The 18,271-nt window shown below is 48.1% G+C and overlaps 2 non-coding genes across 2 annotated transcripts; both read right to left on the bottom strand.

The window, feature by feature from the left end:
* Window positions 1–11,245: 11,245 nt before the first annotated feature.
* Window positions 11,246–11,318, bottom strand: trnar-ccu (transfer RNA arginine (anticodon CCU)). Its single transcript has one exon. It is a non-coding gene; the product is annotated as a tRNA-Arg (tRNA).
* A 6,631-nt stretch (window positions 11,319–17,949) lies between these two features.
* trnar-ccu (transfer RNA arginine (anticodon CCU)) lies at window positions 17,950–18,022 on the bottom strand. Its single transcript has one exon. It is a non-coding gene; the product is annotated as a tRNA-Arg (tRNA).
* Window positions 18,023–18,271: the final 249 nt, after the last annotated feature.

Here is an 18,271-nt window from a genome sequence, read left to right as displayed (position 1 = left end):
CTCCTCCTGCGTTGAATGATTCTATGACACGGCAGAGTTCACCCGCTGGTACTCGCACACCCTCCGCAAGGCAATGTGATCCTTCACCGTGAGGATGACATCATCGGAGGTAGAGGAATCTCTCACGGGCTCCTCTCTGGGTTCCAGGCCAGACAGGGAACAGCAGCCTGGGACCCCCCACCCCGCCCCTCCTTTTGCAGTGTGACTCAAGCATCAGGCACGTGGAGATAAAACCATGCCTGACACAAAGCCCGGAGACAGGGATAGGGACCGTTCCCTTCACCACCACCACTGCCCAACCCAGCCAAGGGGGGAAACCTATTTCCATCCGCCAGGTCAAGCACATCCTGGGAGAGGTCAACCAGGGCCAAGGTAGGAACATCTTGAATTCAACACTTTTAAGTGTACAGACTCAAGCACTCTGGGTTCATAGTCTGAAAACCCTAAGTGCAGAGATGTCAACACTTTAAGAGCACTAAGGACGATTTACCAAGGAAACAGACAAATCCTTAATTTCTCACTGAGGAACTCCCTGGGGTTTACCACTCAGTCTACGAGTGAATTTTTTTATATTCATTCATGGGATGTGGGTGTCGCTGGCGAGGCTGGCATTTATTGCCCATCCCTAATTGCCCTTGAGAAGGTGGTGGTGAGCCGCCTTCTTGAACCGCTGCAGTCCGTGTGGTGAAGGTTGTCACACAGTGCTGTTAGGAAGGGAGTTCCAGGATTTTGACCCAGCGACGATGAAGGAACGGCGATATATTTCCAAGTCAGGATGGTGTGTGACTTGGAGGGGAACGTGCAGGTGGTGTTGTTCCCATGTGCCTGCTGCTCTTGTCCTTCTAGGTGGTAGAGGTCGCGGGCGTAGGAGGTGCTGTTGAAGAAGCCTTGGCGAGTTTCTGCAGTGCATCCTGTGGATGGTACACACTGCAGCCACAGTGCGCCGGTGGTGAAGGGAGTGAATGTTTAGGGTGGTGGGTGGGGTGCCAATCAAGCGGGCTGCTTTGTCCTGGATGGTGTTGAGCTTCTTGAGTGTTGTTGGAGCTGTACTCATCCAGGCAAGTGGAGAGTATTCCATCACACTCCTGACTTGTGCCTTGTAGATTGTGGAATGGCTTTGGGGAGTTAGGAGGTGAGTCACTCGCCACAGAATACCCAGCCTCCAACCTGCTCTTGTAGCCACAGTATTTATGTGGCTGGTCCAGTTAAGTTTCTGGTCAATGGTGACCCTCAGGATGTTGATGGTGGGGGACTTGGCAATGGTAATGCCGTTGAATGTCAAAGGTAGGTGGTTAGACTCTCTCTTGTTGGAGATGGTCATTGCCTGGCACTTGTCTGGCGTGAATTTCCTATTTTGTTTGTTACTTATCAGCCCAAGACAGGATGTTGTCCAAGTTTTGCTGCATGCAGACACGGACTACTTCATTATCTGAGGGGTTGCAAATGGAACTGAACACTGTGCAATCATCAGCAAACATCCTCGTTTCTGACCTTATGATGGAGGGAAGGTCATTGATGAAGCAGCTGAAGATGGTTGGGCCTAGGACACTGCCCTGAGGAACTCCTGCAGCAATGTCCTGTGACGAGAGATGATTGGCCTCCAACAACCACTACCATCTTCCTTTGTGCTAGGTATGACTCCAGCCACTGGAGAGTTTTCCCCCTGATTCCCATTGACTTCAATTTTACTAGGGCTCCTTGGTGCCACACTCAGCAAATGCTGCCTTGATGTTAAGGGCAGTCACTTTCACCTCATATCACCTCTGGAATTCAGCTCTTTTGTCCATGTTTGGACCAAGGCTGTAATGAGGTCTGGAGCCGAGTGGTCCTTGGCGGAACCCAAATTGAGCATCGGTGAGCAGGTGCCGCTTGATAGCGCTGTCAACGACACCTTCCATCACTTTGCTGATGATTGAGAGTGGACTGATGGGGAGGTAATTGGATTTCTCCTGCGTTTTGTGGACAGGACATACCTGGGCAATTTTCCACATTGTTGGGTTGATGCCAGTGTTGTCGCTGTACTGGAACAGCTTGGCTAGAGGCGCGGCTAGTTCTGGAGCACAAGACTTCAGTACCACAGCCGGGGTATTGTCAGGGCCCAGTAGCCTTTGCTGCATCCAGTGCACTCAGCCGTTTCTTCATATCACGTGGAGTGAATCGAATTGGCTGAAGTCTGGTTTCTGTGATGGTGGGGATATCGGGAGGAGGCCAAGATGGATCATCCACTTCTGGCTGAAGATGGTTTCAAACGCTTCAACCTTGTCTTTTGCAGTTATGTGCTGGACTCTGTCATCATTGAGGATGGGGATGTTTACAGAGCCTCCTCCTCCCGTTAGTTGTTTAATTGTCAACCATCATTCATGACTGGAAGTGGCAGGACTGCAGAGCTTTGATCTGATCCGTTGGTTGTGGCATCTCTTCGCTCTGTCTATAGCATGTTGCTTCTGCTGTTTACCATGCATGTCGTCCTGAGTTGTTGCTTCACCAGGTTGGCACCTCATTTTTTGGTACACCTGTTGCTGCTCCTGGCATGCTCTTCTACACTCCTCATTGAACCAGGGTTGATCCCCTGGCTTGTTGGTAATGGTAGAGTGAGGAATATGCCGGGCCATAAGGTTACAGATTGTGCTGGAATACAATTCTGCTATTGCTGATGGCCCACAGCGCCTCATGGATGCCCAGATTTGAGCTGCTAGATCTGTTCTGAATCTATCCCATTTAGCACGGTGTAAGTGTCACACAACACGTCGGATGGTGTCCTCAGTGCGAGGACGGGACTTCGTCTCCAACGAGGACTGTGTGGTGGTCACTCCTACCGATACTGTCATGGGACAGATAGATTGGTGAGGACGAGGTCAAGTAAGCTTTTTCCCCTCGTTTTGGTTCGCTCACCACCTGCCGCAGGCCCAGAGTGGCAGCTGTGTCCTTCAGGACCTGGCCAGCAGTGGTGCTACCGAGCCACCCTTGGTGATGGACATTGAAGTCCCTCCACCCAGAGTACATTCTGTGCCCTTTGTGCTTCTCAATATAGAGGAAGGACTGATTCATCAGCTGAGGGAGGGCGATAGGTGGTAATCACCACAGCAGGAGGTTCCACTGAGCCCATGTTTGACCTGATGCCATTAGATTTCAGGGGAATTCGGAGTCAATCTTCTGGACTCCCAGGGCCACTCCCTCCTGATTGTATATCACTGCATCGCTCCCTCTGGTCGATCTGTCCTGCCGGTGGAACAAGGCGTACCCAGGGATGGTGATGGAAGAGTCTGGGACGTTGCCTGAAAGGTATGATTCTGTGAGTGTGGCTGTTGCTTGACCAGTTTGTGGGACAGCTCTCCCACTTTTGGCACAAGCCCCCTGCTGTTCAGTGAGGAGGAACTTTGCAGGGTCGACTGGGCTTGGTTTGCTTTTGTTGTGTCTCGTTACCGAGCAGTCCATTCAGTTTTATTCTTATTTCAACTTTTTTTTAAGTGAAATTTTACAACTGAGTGGCTTGTTCGGCCATTTCAGAGGGCAATTAAGAATCAACCACATTGCTGTGGATCTGGAGTCACATGTCAGCCAGACCCGGTAAGGACAGCAAGCTTCCTTGGGTTTTTATGACAATCCAGTAGTTTCATGGCCACCATTACTACTCGTAGTACTTTAATTCCAGATTTTATTTAATTAATTCAATTTAAATTCCCCAGCTGCCGTGGTGGGATTTGAATTCATAACTCCAGATTATTCGTCCAGGTCTCTGGATCACTAGTCCAGTAACATAACCAACATGTTACCGTACCCATTAGCGCACGAATGACGTCAACGTTTGCCCCACCGAACTGCCTTCCATCACCCAGTTCCTATTGAACATGAGTTCACCTTCCCAACACCCAGTTGGGATGCCCACAAGTTACTGAGTGAATGAATTAACCCTTTCTTGCCATATCGTCACAGAAGTCAGACAAGTCTTTCACTTACAATTGTTTATTAACTTCAAATCATGATTAGCAATACTCAAACATTGAGATGCAAACAATTAGCAGATAGGATTATTAACAAAATGAATAGCAGGCACTTCAGTGATATTACAATAATTCAGCATCAACTGGGTCGCTGCTTATCAAATAGTCGTTGAGATCAGTGCCTGAGATTCATATAAATTGGTGAAATTAATTTAGGAGTAAACTCCTTAGTTAGTTGGCAAGTTAACAGCATTAGATAGCTAGTCTATTGGATAGATGATAGTGTGTGTGCTGGTGGTTAGCAATGTTTCCAGAACTTGTATGAATTGTATTGATCAGCTGCTTGGTTAAACTGGTCGTCTTCACTTGGGACAATGGTATTGGCTTGTGGGATGTTGAGGTGATCAGCCTCCTTGTGTTGATGTGTTCTCCGTTCCTCATGGATCCTCTGTCCTTTGGGCAAATCCACCTTACGCAGTGATAGCAGGATCCGGACTAGGTGGAGAAGAGAGAGGAGTGAGGGAGGTGAGAGAAGGTGAAAGTGGAGAACAGAAACTGAAGTTGAAGAGAGAGAGAGAGAGATGAATGGAAGGGAGAGAGTGAAACAGACGGCAAGGAGGTGAAAGAGAGACACAGAAGCAGAAAGGAAGATACGCAAAGTGAGGGGGGAGAACGTTGAAACTAGAGAAAAATGAGGCAAAGATGGAGGAGGGGGAGAGAGCAAGAAACAGAAATGGAGGAAGGTGAGGGGGCGATGGAAGTGAAGGTGAGTGTTGACCGGAAGTCACCGGTTAACGGTTTTGGCTTAGTACACAGAGGAAGAGTCAATACTCTCTTAATTTTCAATTCGCTTTATTAACGTTATTAGATCATGTACATACCGCTTATACGTCTGGTTAGATATAGGCATGCAGTTTACAGCAGGTTATACAGTTTTATACTCAAACTAGAATTTAAACGCACACCCACTGGGTTTCCCTGACTAACACTCCCTGAGTGGTCACAGAATAGAAAGGATATTATATTACCCGGAAAGGAGAGATAACGCTGGCCAGGCGATTCGCTCTCTCTCTCTCTCGACGTCGTCTCTACGTCCCTGACGTAGGGTCCCTACTTCCACGATGGTTAGTCTCCAGAGTCTCCCTCACAAACACACTCTGGCACCAAGCCTGCAATTCTTCAGTTTTAACCCCAAGCCTGTCTTTTCGAATGATGCTGTCTTCTCCGGTTGGCTCAAAATTCCTTGAGTGGTCAGTGTCATCACCTGATTGGCTCTGTTCCAAGGGGCTAGGTAGCATCACCTCATTACCCCTTTTCTAAATAAGGCCTGGTGTCTCATCAAAGCGCCTTTGTCCCTCCATGAAGCGGAACAAATTCAAACCGGTTCTGGCCAGTTCAGACCAGTGACTGAACTCCAGGTCACCTCAGTTCAAAAGTCAGTCTCTTTGTTAGCAATTCGAATTAACCTCAGTAGTTTTCTGCAGCCCCTGGCCAACATGAGGCTCCAGCATTGAGGAGAGAGATATGAAAGGGATGAGAGAGAAATAGAAGGAGATGAGAGAGCAATAATAAGTGGAGGAGGAGAAAGAGAAATAGAAGTGAAAAAGAAAGTGAGAAACAGAATTGGAGGAGGAGAGAGAAAAACAGAAGTGAAGGAGGAGAAAATAAAAAAAGAGAATGGTGGAGAGAGAAACATAAGTGACGGAGGAAAAAGTGAGAAACAGAATGGGGCAGGAAAGAGAGAAAGTGAGAAATAGAATGTTGGAGGAGAAGAAAGTGGGAAATAGAAGTGGAAGAGGAGAAAGAGAAAGAGAAATGGGAGAGAAGAGAGAAACATAATGGTTGAGGAGAAGAAGGTGGGAACAGCTGTGGAGAAGATGGTGAGAAACAGAAGTGGAGAAGAGAGAGAAACAAAGCAGTGAAGCAGAGTGAGACATTACTACACCCAGTATCCTCAGCTAATTGTAAACAATTTTACAACACCAAGTTATAGTCCAGCAATTTTATTTTAAATTCACAAGCTTTCGGAGGCTTCCTCCTTCGTCAGGTGAACGATGTGACGAAGGAGGAAGCCTCCGAAAGCTTGTGAATTTAAAATCAAATTGCTGGACTAAAACTTGGTGTTGTAAAATTGTTTACAATTGTCAACCCCAGTCCATCACCGGCATCTCCGCATCATGACTATCCTCAGCTAGAGGAGGGAGAAAGACTGAGGGGGAGTTGGTGGGATGACATCACTTGCCAGAAATATCGACAGTTCTGCCTGACATGCCCCCGTGCCTGGATCGTGCATTGTCAGGGTAACATCCTGGTGGAGAGAGGAACATAGGAACAGGGGGAGGCCATTCAGCCCCTCGAGCCTACTCCGCCATTCATTGAGATCTTGGCTGATCTGCATCTTAACTCCATCTACCCGCCTTAGTTCCCTAACCCTCAATACCCTTACCTAACAAAAATCGATCAATCTTAGTGTTGCAATTTTCAATTGACCCTCAGCCTGAACAGCTTTTTTGAGGGAGAGAGTTCCAGATTTCCACTACCCTTTTGTGAAGGCAGGATCAGCGATCGGGAGAGGGAGGGGGACAGCGATCGGGAGAGGGACGGGATCAGTGATCGGGAGAGGGAGGGGGACTGAGATCGGGAGAGGGAGGGGGACAGCGATCGGGAGAGGGAGGGGGACAGCGATCGGGAGAGGGAGGGGGACAGCGATCGGGAGAGGGAGGGGGACAGCGATCGGGAGAGGGAGGGGGACAGCGATCGGGAGAGGGAGGGGGACAGCGATCGGGAGAGGGAGGGGGACAGCAATCGGGAGAGGGAGAGGAACAGCGATCGGGAGAGGGAGAGGGACAGCGATCGGGAGAGGGAGGGGGACAGCGATCGGGAGAGGGAGAGGGACAGCGATCGGGAGAGGGAGGGGGACAGCGATCGGGAGAGGGAGAGGAACAGCGATCGGGAGAGGGAGAGGAACAGCGATCGGGAGAGGGAGGGGGACAGCGATCGGGAGAGGGAGGGGGACAGCGATCGGGAGAGGAACGGGATCAGTGATCGGGAGAGGGAGGGGGACAGCGATCGGGAGAGGGAGGGGAACAGCAATCGGGAGAGGGAGGGGGACAGCGATCGGGAGAGGGAGGGGAACAGCAATCGGGAGAGGGAGGGGGACAGCGATCGGGAAAGGGACGGGATCAGTGATCGAGAGAGCGAGGGGGACAGCGATCGGGAGAGGGAGGGGATCAGCGATCGGGAGAGGGAGGGGATCAGCGATCGGGAGAGGGAGAGGGACAGCGATCGGGAGAGGGAGGGGACGAGCGATCGGGAGAGGGAGAGGGACAGCGATAGCGATCGGGAGAGGGAGAGGGGCAGCGATCGGGAGAGGGAGGGGAACAGCGATCGGGAGAGGGAGAGGGACAGCGATCGGGAGAGGGAGGGGGACAGCGATCGGGAGAGGGAGGGGGACAGCGATCGGGAGAGGGAGGGGGACAGCGATCGGGAGAGGGAGGGGAACAGCGATCGGGAGAGGGAGAGGGACAGCGATCGGGAGAGGGAGAGGCAGCAATCGGGAATGAGGTGGCGCGATCAGCGATCTAGAGAGGGAGGGGGACTGAGATGGGGGGGTGGGGTTCGAGAGGGGTGCGGGCGGTAGTGGTTTTACTTTGGTGCCGAGACGACCCCTCCTGCATCTCCTGGTTCCACATTCAGGGAATTATATTTTAAAATTGACTTTTTTGATGGCGGCCCTTTAAGGACCCCTGGTTAGGCCGCACTTAGACCAGGTTTTCCTGAATACAACCGGCGGGAACAGTGCGAATGGGGGGAATGGTTAAGAAGGGGAAAGTTCAGACTGTGTTTCCGACATGTTCCCCCACATCTGAACTTGTCTGAATTCAGGCACGGGAGGTTTCCTGCCCCAGAGGAAAGAGAGGCGGGAGTGGGGGGGCTAATTTAAATGGGCATTTTAACTGTGGGCCCGACTAAGGCTCGCACACTTGAACCTGCGAATGAAAGCTGGTTTCATGAAAAATCCTGGCCATCGGAAGTCCAGGTAAGTCCAGTTTATTTTTACCTTTTATGGTTCCTTGTGAGGGCAGGGGAGGAGATGGGGAGATTGAGGGGGGGGTGATGGGGAGAGGGAGAGGAAGAGGAGGTGATGAGGAGACGGGGGTGTGATGGAGAGAGTGATCGAGGGAGAGGGTGAGGGGGCTAGTGGCTGAGAGATGGAGAGGGCGAAGTGGGGGAGTGACGGAGTGTGGCAGGGGCCAGGAGGGAGACGGACGGAGAGGGATGGGGGGAGTGATTGAGGGAAGGAGGGAGAGAGAGGGGTGCAAAAACCTTTCTACTGCTCTCTGTCCTCAATCTCTTCCATTTAATCCTGTATCTAGATTCACCATTCCCTCTTGCCTTAAACCCGCTATTCCATGAACTTTTTCTATAACCTTATCCACTTGCGGTGCTGCTTTTAATGTCTTGTGCAGTTGAAGCAGATATTGCTGGTACCTTTTGTATTTGGTTATTTTAAAAGCTGTTTTCCTGACCCAGGATGCAGTGATCAACCTGAAGTCTGTCCAAGAACTCGCCAAAGACCTGGGCTTTGAATGGACCATTGTGGCTTCCGAGCTGGGATTCACACGGCCTCTGTTCAGAAAAAGGTGCAAGCAAAGAAAATGTTAGAGAGCTGGTATGTCGAAAGCTCCATCACTAAAAATGAATCGTCTTAAGGAGTGGGATCTCACTAATGTTTCTGAGCCAGCATTTAATGCAATGACCCTCTCACCATTCTGATATTGTACGCAGCTCTCCAAACCGGCAGACAATGGGCCGTCTCCCAATGTACATGGTGACTGGGTGAGGTGCTGAGTGCGTAGTGACAGGCATGGAGGAGAAACACTTGCATTTATATAGCACCTTTCATGGCCTCGAGACATCCCACAGCACTTCACTGAAGTACGTTTCAAGTGTAGTCATTTCAAAGTGAAGTTGTAACGACACCAAATAAGGGGGTAGAGTTAATACTGAGGAGGACTGGGAGAAAATACAAGACGACATCAATAAACTTGCAGAATGGGCTTGTAATTGGCAAATGAATTTCCATTTACGTTAAGTGTGAGGTGGTACATTTTGGTAGGAAGAATAAAGAGGGCACCTACTCCTTGGAAAATCAGAGTCTAAATGGGGTCGAGGAGCAGAGGGATCTGGGGGTCCAGATACACAAATCAGTAAAAGTAGCAACACAGGTTAAGAAGGCCATAAAAAGGCAAATCAAGCACTCGGGTTCATTTCTAGAGGAATAGAATTGAAAAGCAGAGAAGTTATGTTAAACTTGTATCGAACCTTAGTTAGACCACACTTGGAGTACTGAGAACAGTCCTGGTCTCCATATTATATAAAGGATATATTGAGAATAGACTGATGGGGCAGTAATTGGCCAGATTGGATTTGTCCTGCTTTTTGTGGACAGGACATACCTGGGCAATTTTCCACATTGTCAGGTAGATGCCAGTGATGCAGCTAATTACATTCGATGTAATTCTATGTAATGTAGGAAATGTGGCAGCTAATTTACACACAGCAAGATCCCACAAACAGCAATGAGAGAAATAAACAGGTGATCTGTTTTTTTTGTGATTTTGGTTGAGGGATAAATATTGTCCAGGACACTGGGGAGAACTCCCCTGCTCTTCTTAGAAATAGTTCCATGGGTTCTTTTACATCCACCTGAGAGGGCAGACGGGCCATCAGTTTAATGTCTCATCCAAAAGACGGCACCTCCGACAATGCAGCACTCCCCCAGCATTGCACTGGAGTGTCAGCCTGAAGTGGGACTTGAACCCACAACCTTCTGACTCAATCTTTGAGCCAAGGCTGATGCATGAAAGTTTACCTGATCGGTGCTCCCAGAGACTTGATCATATAATCTCGGCTGACACTTTCGTGCAGTACTGAGGGAGAGCTGTGCTGTATTTCAGGTCAGGTGTTTTGGAAAAATGACATGATGTTATTTTGGAGTTCTCCCTGGTGTCCTGGCCAATATTCAACCCTCAACCAACATCACTAAAATAGATCCTCGGGTCATGATCTCATTGCTGTTTGTGGGATCTTGCTGTCTGTGAATTGTCTGCTACATTACAACAGTGACGACACTTCAAAATTACTTCATTGGTCTATAAAGCGTTTTGGGACGTCCTGAGGTCATGAAAGGTGCTATATGAATGCAAGTTCTTTTAAAAGACATTTCCTCAAAGTCCTGTTTCCAGGACCAAGACGGAGATTACTTTGTAGAAGAGGTAGCTATCCCATAATATAAATCAGTGTCTCTGTGATCTCCTGGACTAGTTTTGATCACCTCAAGGGGTCAGAGAGGAATTTCCAGATTTTATTTCCCTAATTGTCCAACATTTTTAATCTGTTTTTACACCTCTCCCTGGGGATTACACGGCTCTGGGTGGGTGGGGAGTATCTGTATCGAGATGCATCGGGCAGCACAACTTTATGGGACAGGCAAGATAGACCAGTTGGTCTTTTCCTGTCTGTCACTTTCATTTGCTTGAGTGACTCCCAAACTCATTGCCTTCCCCATTAGGCCACTGGGGTCACAGCTACTACCACAGCCTTTGTGCAATTGGTCATTGCTCTACGCTCTCATAACATTCTACCTGTTCTTGTCGCCACTCACTTTGTTTTTATCAATAAATATATCTGCCAATTCCACACACTTCAGCAATGATTGGTAGCAGTTGTGAACACTTTTGATTTCCTCAAACAGTCCTGGCAAGTGTAGAAGAGAGTTCCGGTCCCTGAATGGTGGGTTGACATCCGGTGGGGTACTCGTGTCTGATGGGAGCAGAGTAACGATCCCCCCATCATATCTATCTGGCGGTCCTGGTAAGGAGTTGCGAGTCAGGGTAACAACTGTTCATGTTAGAATGGACTCTGACACTGAAAAAACCCAGAGCATGACCTGCTGGATGGAAAGCAGTGCAAGAAATGGGTTTCCTCTTGTACTGTTAGGCATGGAAGAGGAGGAGAAGAAGAAGACAGTGTTCAGTAAAATGAGGAAAGGAGGTAAAGGGACATGATTTGCCTGGAAAGTGCGGGTGACATTGTTCCCTGAGTATTGGGATGGCGCACAGCTTGGTAGAAGCATCGCATTGGTTTGTGCCACTGGAAAGCAAGTGACAGAGTGAGAAGGGTGTGGACAGGAACTCCCTGGATTGTTTGGTCAGTTAAAAGGAAAGCTCCCTGACTGTCATGAAATGGAGCAATGTTCAGAGACGGTGTTTTGGCTTTTGTTTCAGTGCAAAAAACTGCTTCACCCCAGATGGGGCTTGAACCCACAATCCCTGGCTGAGGAGGCCAGTGCCTTATCCATTAGGCCACTGGGGCTGTGTGTAACAAGAGCTTGGTGCTTGCTACTTGCCCCTTTGTCTCTCTCTATTCACTGCCAAATTTGATCCTTTTTATGGGCCATCCCTTTCTTTTCACACACAATTACATTGTATCAGTTCCAAAGATCCCAGTAATGACGTGACAGGATCTGACTTGCTTTTGTGCGTCACCAATTGGTGCAGTTGAGTGTTGGGCAAAATGTTGATTTTATGTGAAAAGCAAGTGGTTTTGTCGATGTTTCCTTGCCCCTCCTCGGAATAAGTTTCATCAATTTACAGGACACCTCCTGTGATTGAGCTCTTTGATTTCTCTGTTTTTCAGCAATGAGGACAAAAAGATGGTTTTCACAGAATGCAGTTGATTTAAAATCAACCTCACCCCAGATGGGACTTGAACCCACAATCCCTGACTTCGGAGGTCAGTGCCTTATCCATTAGGCCACTGGGGACTGTACACTATGGGTGTTTGGTGCTTGTGACCTTTCCCATTGTCTCTATGGATTCACTTCCAAACTTGAGGCCATTTTCTTCACAATCACATTGTGTCAATTCCAAAGATCCCAGCAATGATGTGACAGGATCTGATTTGCTCTTGTGTGTTGGACATTGGAGTATTTTGAATTGGAGCAATGTGATTTGCCCCATGGCTCTCGGACTAAATATGACGATTAGTGAAGAGGAGGGCCCCACTATTACAAATCGTCCAATCAAATTAAAATGTCTACAACTAAAAATAAAATTAACCAATGATCTGGTTCCTTTCGTTAGTGACACAGTTGCTGTCCTGCGTCGCCCACGAAGGCTTCAAGTGTATTGGTGGAGCCCTCTCCAAGGTCACCCGGGTGTGTTGAAGGCCGTGGAACAGCGGCCAGCAGTCAGAACAATCCTCCATGTGGATGCTTCCAGTGGATGGTGGTTTTAGCCTGGCCCAGGAACATCCCCACCAGGGGTTCATCTGATCCGCTCACCCCCCGCCTCTCTCCCCCACCCTGTGCACTGGGTGCCCGAAGACAAGGACTTCAAGGTAACTGAAACTTGAGGTGCGGCCCCTTTAAATAGTGATACAGGGGTTGCAACCTCCGGTACTGTAAATAAAGATAATGTATATCTTCATCCAACCCACAAAATGGACAAGTGGCCGAGTATCTGTGAAATGGCCGAGGAGAATGTTCATGCAACCCTCTCCACCCCAGGTCTCCAATGGTGCAGAGGAGGAACCCCAAATACAGGGCTTTCCTGAGGGGACACTCGCCTCTGCAGACCAGCAGGATATTACCCGAGGGCATGTCGGGACGGAAGGCGAGGGAGAATATGCAGCAGTGACCTGTTCAGGCAATCGATTCGATCAGAGCAGAATGGCCCCAAGAGAATCTTCGAGAGATGCCTCAATTTGGGAGGCCGAGTTTCCCGAGGGAGACTCCAGTGCCTCGCACCGATGAGCAGCTCCATCCGAATATTGGTGAAATTCCCCGGAATCGCTCCATATGGCTGAGCCTCCTCGACACACTCAACTGAGTCAGGGTCAATTGTGATTTTAGCCCCTGGATGGCTTTGGCTACAGGCCAGATGTAATTGTCAGCTCATCGGCTGCTGAAATCCTCATCCATGGCCTCGTCACGTCTAATCTTGATTATTCCAATGCTCTCCTGGCCGGCTTCCCATCTTCCACACTCCATAAACTGAAGCTCATCCAAAACTCTGCTGACCGTATCAAAACACACACCAAGTCCCGTTCTCCCATCACCCTCTGCACACTGACCTACATTGGCTCCCGGTCCAGCAACACCTCGATTTTAAAATTCGCATCCTTGTGCACAAATCCCTCCATGACCTCGCCCCTCCCTATCTCTGTAACCTGTAACCTCCTACCACCCTCTGAGATCTCTGCGCTCCTCCAATCCTTGCCTCTTTCACATCCCCGATTTTAATCACTCCACCGTTGGCGGCTGTGCCTTCAGCTGCCTCGGCCCCAAGCTCTGGAATTCCCACCCTAAACCTCTCTGCCTCTCCACCTCTCTCTCCTCCTTTAAGACGCTCCTTAAAACCTACCACTTTGATCAAGCTTTTGATCACCTGTTCTAATATCTCCTTTTGTGGCTCGGTGTCAATTTTTGTCTAATTACACTCCTGTGAAGCTCTTTGGGACATTTTACTACAGTAAAGATGTGATATAAATACAAGGTGTTTTTGTTGTTGATGTTGGAGCAGGTAATAACTCTGACGGTATCCAGCCTGCTGACCCACTGCCCAGTACATCCCAGACTCTGTTTACCTTCGCAGCAAGGGCTCTCCTCTCCACCACCTTTGTGTCACTGAAACTGATCACGTGTAGATGGGTTTATGGAAGAGTAGCTCAGACAGAATGGCCAATACCTCAGACTGGGCAGAAATCCTGCTGCATCTCTTAGCAACTCCCTGGATAAGACAGGCAGTTCCTGGAAGGACGTACGTATTCCTTGCAGTTTTATGAAAAAGAGCTGCCTGTCATAATTTAGGCTGTGCGTCTGGCAGAAAAAGATTGTCACCAGCGCACAGCACTTTGGATGAACTTCCATGTGCAGCACCTGAAGGTGGAAAGTTCCAAGCTGGGTGTGGCTGCACGTGAGTCTCAGAACCAGAGCAGAGACCCAGTGTCTCCCACTGAGTTTCCACTGAATCTTGGTGACAAATTCAGGGGGGAGGGATCAAAGTGAGAAACTGGAATCAAAAGATAGTGGTCACCTGTTGGTGGGAACAAGTCACTGACCCACTCTGCCCGTCACACGGGGAGACCGAAACCATGGAGGCAAAACTAATCGCTTGGGAAAAATCTCATTTTTTAAAACTTTAATAAATGATTTAGTGGAATTCAATACAATTACAAGGCATGCCAAACTGGTTACCAGGGCAATATGGGTCAGAGGTCAGAGGGCAGACAGCACGAAATGATAGAATCCAAATGTCACAGATTGCTGTGTAAATCGCTGATCAGAAATCGAAGTCAGTCCCTGAACGTGTCCTTTCCGATGAAAGCTCGTTATTCTCTAAACCAGATCAATAATTTTACTACACACCAGACCCAAGTGTTCACACTAAATTCACTCAATTTGAGATCACACCTCATGACGATGAACGGGAGCTTGTCTCCTCCACCTGAGCCCAGATTTTCTGATCACGTGATTTGAAACACTGGTGGTAACCAGGGTTATTCCCGCTGTTAACCTCGGTTCTGCCTCTCAGTACAGAGCTTGCTCTCTGGGTGCTTACACACACATGGACAGCTGCTCTCCCAATTTCAAATGAATTGATAGTCCATGAGGGGTAGGACTGCCTCCTCTCCGACATGGACTCCCGTTCCTGTCAGCACTAAAGAATGTGAAAGTGACATTCTTTTTGGCTTATTTTAAACATTGGTGCCCCTTAATCAGCTTGAGTGATGATTTAATCATTCAGTGCTGATCAAGTATTGCTGGGTTTAATTCGATGGGGACTGAAGGTGTGGAGCTCGTGTTGTACAGCTCCCGGACACAGACATACGTCAATTTAAGTGTCCTCCCATTTTCCAATATCTTTGTTAAAGATGGGAGCAGTGAAAAGAAGGAACTTCCATTGATATGATGCCTTTTACAACCTCAGGACGTCCCAAAGCAATACACAACTAATGAAGTACTTTTGAGGTGTCGACTGCGGGAACCTGAAAAAGAACGAACTTCCATTTATATTGTGCCTTTCGTGGCCTCAAAACATCTCAAAGTGCTTCAAATGATATACTTTTGAAGTGTCGTCCATTAACAGCAATGAGATAAATGACCAGACAATCCATTTTTGGTGGTGTTGTATGAGGGATAAATGTTGACCAGGACACTGGGAGAACTCCCCTGCTCTTCACCTGAGAGGCCAGACTGGGTCTCGGTTCAGTGTCTCATTCTGAAGGATGAAAGTGTTGGACCAGCTTCTGTGCTCAAGTCTCTGGGGCTGGAAACCTCAACCTTCTGACTCAGAGGTGAGAGTGCTACCACTGAGATATGGATTCATTGTCCTGGTCACAGAAGGAATGGGAAAATGAGAAGGCAGAGGATTGGTGCAGATACTTTATATTGAAACTAGAATAACAGCAAAAGTGCACACTTGTTTTTGTTAGTTGATAAAATTATGAAATGATGAAGAATAACCTGTTTATAAGAAAAAGACTCTGATCTGTTTCAAAACTTTGTTTCTTGCAAATTTGTTTAAGAATGAAAAATCATGGAGCAAAATGAAGAAAACAAAGATGCTGCAGGATGCTTTGGAGAGGGCCGGGCGGAAGGACTTGGCAGATAAACTGCGATGTCTGCACTGGGGGCACCAGAAACTCAGTAGCCGTGTGGAGCTGCCCTCAGCCTTCCCATTCCTCATCACAGTTCACAAGACCATCAATAACAGGGAGGGCCTGCAGAAGATCAATCAGCTCAGCCAGAAATAGTAAGGAAAGGCAATTGCTCTCGTGTCTTCTGACCACCGTGCTTTCTAAAATACAGAGTGACGTTCGTAAACTGAAAGTGTTACTTCTATCGTATAAATCTGTGGAGATGTGAGAGGCCTAATAAAAATGGCAAACATTTCAGTGGTTCTGCATTTTTCCTCCACAACTTCAGAACGTATCTGATTCTTTTTCCTTCTGAAGGTCCAAATACCATTCCTCAGGGCACCATACACTTACTGTCTGGCTCCTACTAACAGCCAACCAGAGCGGGTACCTGAGATTGTGTGAGAGGATCCTGCACTGGGTCAGTGTCCAACTCCCCCAATCTTCTCTCTCTGGACAAGTCTCAAGCCTCTTCTTGGTGCATTCCCCAGCTGGAATCAGGAACTCTGCTGTCGAGGTATGTGTCCTGCCAGCCCATGGCACAGAACATTGAGGCCTAACACATATCGCAGCAACACTGTGCCTTTAGACCTTGGTCAGGCCTCAGTTCGGATACTGTGTCCAGTTTTGGTGGTCTCACATGGTGGGGGATATTGAGGCTTTGGAAAGGATGCAGAAGAGGGCTTCAAGATTAATTCCCATTTTAGAACAGTTCTCCCACCCAGATAGGGTCAACAAGCTGGGTCTCTATATTTAGTGAAGTGTAGACTCAGGGGTGATTTGATCGAGGTTTATAAAATAATGAAGGGATTAGACTGTGTTTAGTGTGGACCAATTATTTCAACTGAATAGTTTAGGGAGGACCAGGGGTCCCGTTTACCAGTTATTTAAGGGCAGATCTAGATTTGATGTTGGTCGTTTCTTCCTTTCCCAGAGGAGAGTGGACCAGTGGGACAGGTTACCGGCTGGTCTGGAGAACACTGATTGGCTGTATTTATGATGTCAGCTGTGCCTCAGCCAGTAGCACTCTGATCACTGAATTAGAAGGTCATGTGTTCAAGTCCCACTCCAGAGACTTGAGGACAGAGTCCAGGCTGACACTTCAGTGCAGTACTGAGGGAGAGCTGTGCTGTATTTCACGTCAGGTGTTTGTGAAAGATCACATGATATTATTTTGGAGTTCTCCCCGGTGTCCTGGCCAATATTCATCCCTCAACCAACATCACTAAAACAGATTATCTGGTTATTATCTCATTGCTGTTTTTGGGATCTTGCTGTGCGCAAATTGGCTGCTGTGTTTCCTACATTAGAACAATGACTACACTTTAAAACTACTACATTGGCTGGAAAGCGTTTTGGGACGTCCTGAGGTTGTGAAAGTATTGACATTCGGTGGGATACTCGTGTCTAATGGGAGCAGTGTAACGACCCCCGAATCATATCTATCTGGTGGTCCTGGTACGGTCAGGGTAAGAACTGTAGAAGGGACTCTGACACTGAAAAAACCCAGAGCATGACCTGCTGGATGGAAAGCAGTGCAAGAAATGGGTTGCCTCTTGTACTTTTAGGCATGGAAGAGGAAGAGAAGAAGAAGACAGTGTTCAGTAAAATGAGGAAAGGAGGTAAAGGGACATTATTTGCCTGGAAAGTGCAGGTGACATTGTTCCCTGAGTATTGGGATGGCGCACAGCTTGGTAGAAGCATCGTATTGGTTTGTGCCACTGGAAAGAAGCGACAGAGTGAGAAGGGTGCTGGACAGGAACTCCCTGGATTGGTTGGTAAGTTAAAAGGTAAGCTCCCTGACTGTCGCGGAATGGAGCAATGTTCAGAGAAAGTGTTTTGACTTTTGCTTCAGAGCCAAAAACTGCTTCACCCCAGATGGGACTTGAACCCACAATCCCTGGCTTAGGAGGACAGTGCCTTATTTATTAGGCCACTGGGGCTGTATATAATAAAGGCTTGTTGCTTGCAATCTATTCACTGCTAAATTTGATGCCTTTTTTTGGGCTGGCCCTTTCTTTTCACACACAATGACATTGCATCAGTTCCAAAGATCCCAGTAATGACGTGACAGGATCTGACTTGCTTTTGTGTGTCAGCAATTGGTACAGTTGAGTGTTGGGCAAAATGTCGATTTTATGTGAAAAGCAAGTGGTTTTGTCGATGTTTCCTTGCCCCTCCTGGGAATAAGTTTCATCAATTCACAGGACACCTCGTGTGATTGAGCTCTTTGATCTCTCTGGAATTCAGCAATGAGGACAAAGAGCTGGTTTTCACAGAATGCAGTTGGTTAAAAAACCAAACTCACCCCAGATGGGACTTGAACCCACAATCCCTGGCTTAGGAGGCCAGTGCCTTATCCATTAGGCCACTGGGGCTGCACATTATCAGCGTTTGGTGCTTGTGACCTGCTCCTTTGTCTCTATGGATTCACTTCCAAACTTGAGGCCTTTTTCTTCACAATCACATTGTGTCAATTCCAAAGATCCCAGCAATGATGTGACAGGATCTGATTTGCTCTTGTGTGTTGGACATTGGAGTATTTTGAATTGGAGCAATGTGATTTGCCCCATGGCTCTCGGACGAAATATGACGATTCGTGAAGAGGAGGGCCCCACGATTACAAA

The sequence above is a fragment of the Heptranchias perlo genome, chromosome 11 (genome assembly GCF_035084215.1).
Source record: "Heptranchias perlo isolate sHepPer1 chromosome 11, sHepPer1.hap1, whole genome shotgun sequence".
NCBI classification, from domain to species: domain Eukaryota; kingdom Metazoa; phylum Chordata; class Chondrichthyes; order Hexanchiformes; family Hexanchidae; genus Heptranchias; species Heptranchias perlo.
This window is presented reverse-complemented; position numbering and strand designations above follow the sequence as displayed.